A 4,043-nucleotide genomic window follows, 5' to 3' on the forward strand; every position below is an offset into this window, starting at 1 on the left:
GATCCCAACCTGTGAAACCCAGGGCCACCGAAGCGGAGCGTGCAAACTTAACCACTCGGCCATGGGGCCAGCCCCACAACATACTTTTTTTAACATGGAAAGATAATTATGATATATAAAAATTTTTAAAAGTCTTCAAACAGAATTTATAATATGTTTTATTTTTTTAAGTTGTGGAGTACAATGGTTTTAACAATGATTATATCTAGGTAGTGGAATTATGGGAGATTTTTCTCTCTTTTTTCTTAGTTGTACTTTTTATTTTTATTTATTTATTTTTGAGGAAGATTAGCTCTGAGCTAACATCCACCACCAATTCTCCTCTTTTTGCTGAAGAAGATTGACACAGAGCTAATATCTGTGCCCATCTTCCTCTATCTTATATGTGGGACACCTGCCATAGCATGACTTGATGAGCAGTGTGTACGTCTGTGCCTGGGATCTGAACCAGCAAACCCTGGGCCACCGAAGTGGAGGGTGCAAACTAACCGCTGTGCCACTGGGCTGGCCCCTTAGCCGTGCTTTTTAAAAACTTCTAAAAAGAGTATATTATACTTATAAACAGAAAAAGATAGTAAAATTCTCCCTGCAAGGCAAAAAAAAAAAAAAAAGAAAGCTTCAAGGACACCAGAAGAAGAAAGAGCAAAATTTGGCTATACCCTAACTGATAGTATCTATCTACCTATCTATCAAATATATGTATGTATCTATATACAATGTTTGTGCCTATATCTGTATCTACGTCTACCTCTATATCTATATCTGAGGCAGTAATCAGAATGACAAACAGGAAAGGGAAATCAAAAAATCAGTGGTGTTCATCTAAGAGAGCCCATATTGCGTCCTCATGGTGGTGCTGAGAGCCCCAGGTCAACACTGCCAGAGGCCATGACCAATTACCTGCCTTGCTTCAATCCATGTTCATGCAGCAGCATTCTGATTTCAATTTCATTTTTTAAAAAATAGATTTCCTTGTAGAGAAAAAATAAGTTGATAAAATAATATGACATTTGGTTTGCTCTAACGCCATCTTTCTCATTGTAAATTAACAGATTGGAATTGTGGATGCTGCGTTACTCTCTTGGGAGTTTGGTTAATGTAAGAACTCTGCTAAAGGACTGGGTCATTGTGAGAATTTTTGAAAAACAGCTTAGGTTTTTGAGCTTGGACGGCTGAAGACTAGATGACGGAAGCTGGTGATTTCATCAAGGTAATTACAAGCTGCAAGATCTTATGACAGTTAACCAACTGGTCTTCCCTAAGAAGCAATCCTGTAATTCAATGTGTGACCTTTAGCATGAAATAAATATAAGGCAGGTGTGTCTTGGAGAAGTTGCCATGAGATATTTCCACAGTATGAACAATGGAGATGGCATTTTAGCTATGATCCAGCATATATCATTCTTAGTCTGGAGTTGTAGATAAACTGAGGACCAGAGAAAATAATTCGGTTACCCAAAATTGTGGTTGATATTAGCTCGAACTTGAAATTATAATTGATGTCTTCTAGTCCAGCATATGATACTATTCTCTACAGCCTTCGTGAAATAATGGCACAGCTGTAAAGTGTGCATATCCATGATTGTATCTCTCTTCTCTGTTTTAATAAATATTTATTGAGTAACTAGTATGTTCCAAGCACTCTGCTAGGTTAACATTTTCTTTAAATCTGCTCTGTACATTTTGTGTGTGTGTGTGGGGAGGAGATTGTTGCTGAGCTAACATCTGTGCCAATCTTCCTCTATTTTATGTGGGATGCTGCCACAGCATGGCTTGATGAGCGGTGCTAGGTCCGTGCCTGGGATCTGAACCTGCAAACCCTGGGCTGCCGAAGTGGAGCATGTGAACTTAACCACTACGCCATCAGGCTGGCCCCTCCTCTGTATGTTTTATAATGTGAGTAAATGTTTGACATTGGAAGTAGGGTGGAGGAAAATATGGCTGTTTACTAAGAACCTAATACCTGCCAGGAACTGCTCTAGACACATTACATCTTATTTCATTTATTGTTCACTAAAATCTAAGGATATGTACCATAGAAGTTCTCTAATGATATCCTACACAGATGTACTTCACTCCATTGGGTCATATCCAAGATTAAATCCATTAAGATTAAAAATCATTATTATTGAAAAGCATTTATTAATCATATAATTATATATAGCACTGACATGGCATCATAATTGAGTAATCTTAGAGTAATGGGTTATAAATGCTCACTTAAAATGCAGACTGTAGGCAATGACAGTTCCCCTTTAGGATGAATCAACAGTTAATACTCCTAATAGAAGAGGTTTCTCTTATCTCTTTCTACACACTTAAGTATTCCCCTAAAATTTTTTTTTTAAAAAAACCTCACAAAAGATCATATATTGTGTGATATGCCCAGTATAGGCAAATCTATAGGAACAGAAAGTAGATTCATGGCTGCTAGGGCTGTGGGTGAGGGGAGTGTTGGAGGAAAAGAGGGGTGACTACTATTTGGTATGGGTTTTTTGTGGGGAAGGTGATGAAAAGTTCTAAAACTGATTGTGGCATCAGTAGCAAACCTCCATAAATATACTAAAAACCACTGAAGTGTACACTTTATTTATTTATGTTTTTATTTTTCAGGGAAAGATTCACCCTGAGCTAACATCTCTTGCCAATCTTCCTCTTTTTTTTCCTCCCCAAAGCTCCAGTGCTCGCTTGTATATCCTGGTTGTAAGTCCTTCTAGTTCTTCTATGTGGGCTGCTGCCACAGCATGTCTACTGACAAATGGGTAGTGTGGTTCTGCGAATGGGAAGTGAACCCGGGCTGCTGAATCAGTGAGCACTGAACTTTAACCACCAGGCCATCAGGGCTGGCTCTGAATTGTAGACTTTAAATAGGTGAATTGTATGGTGTGTGAATTGCATCTCAACACAGCTGTAATTTTTATGAAGTTTTGAATTTCTGCTGACCGAATGCACAGTCCCTTCAGATCAACCCTGTGAGACACCCTCTTCACAGCACTGGAGGGTTTTACCATTAACGAGTTGTAACTTCAAAAAGCAATAGGTAATACAAAAATGAATTCCAGTACAGAAGACAGGAACTTAGAGAAACCATGGAGAGTGATAGATAAATACCCCAACTGGGAATAACTCATGTGCATGGCAAAATAAATCACCGGTCTAGTTCTTTATGAAACAATAATACTGAGAAAATCCTGCCCCCTCCAGGATTCTGTTGTCTGTCTTCAACCACTCTGTACTTCACCCATGAAAAAAGCACACCGTTGCCCATTGAGTCCTAATTATGTTATCTCTAATCTTTCTTTTTTGGCTCTGCAGTATCTTATCCATTTTTTTATGTCACTTGGAGGTACCCTTTCCTCATTCCTCTTCCACATGGTTTTGCAATTTTCTAGGACAGCCTCCTCCTTTTACTCGAACACTTGGGAAAAAAATAAAACAGTACCTATACACCCAGAGATCCCCAATTCAACAAGGTGAAAAGGGGTGGTTCAGATGAATATCTTGAGTGAGGATGGACATAAAATTGCTCTCTTAATCATTAGATACCTCGTTACTAGGCAATATTAAATCTTTCAATCATCCGGACATCCCCTAAAGAAATCTCTTGCTTTATCTCCCAAGGGGAGTTCTGGGGGAGGGCCTTACCTGGCACGAACTGCAGTGGAGCTCCACAGACTAAGGAGAGTTCCCCCGGGGCTCCCGGCCCCTCACCTTGCTTGTTGAGGGCAGGGAAAACTGCCTCGGCTTTCCCTTCCTGGGCTTGCCCATCTTGCTAATTTTAGGCTGCTTCCTCATGTGGCTGCCATGGGTATCAGAGCATGTGGCTCCCCTCGGAGGAGCTATTTTCTCCTGTGAGTCTCACTTGTTTGTTTCCAACGTCTCTTCCTTCACTCTCCCCTCCCCACCTCTGTGGGGTTGAGCTATTTCATAGTATTAAGTAAAATATCTTTCAGAATTATGCTTATTCTAATCTGAATTTATTTCTGAATCCAAGGGACCAAGAAAAAGTTGTTGTACTTTCCAGTAGCCAGATTTCCAAATCA

The 4,043-nt window shown here is 39.7% G+C and overlaps 1 protein-coding gene across 3 annotated transcripts in view; it reads right to left on the reverse strand.

The window, feature by feature from the left end:
- MYPN (myopalladin) overlaps window positions 1-3,756 on the reverse strand; it is a 101,483-nt gene extending 97,727 nt beyond the window's left edge. Inside the window, exon 1 of one of the 3 annotated variants that reach the window (XM_046653638.1) lies at window positions 3,646-3,756. The gene's annotated coding sequence lies outside the window, so the exon portion shown is untranslated. The remainder of the gene's footprint in view (window positions 1-3,645) is intronic. The other 2 variants (XM_046653639.1, XM_046653637.1) reach the window with 2 other exon arrangements.
- Between the last annotated feature and the right edge of the window lie 287 nt (window positions 3,757-4,043).

The sequence above is a fragment of the Equus quagga genome, chromosome 2 (genome assembly GCF_021613505.1).
Source record: "Equus quagga isolate Etosha38 chromosome 2, UCLA_HA_Equagga_1.0, whole genome shotgun sequence".
Taxonomy (NCBI): domain Eukaryota; kingdom Metazoa; phylum Chordata; class Mammalia; order Perissodactyla; family Equidae; genus Equus; species Equus quagga.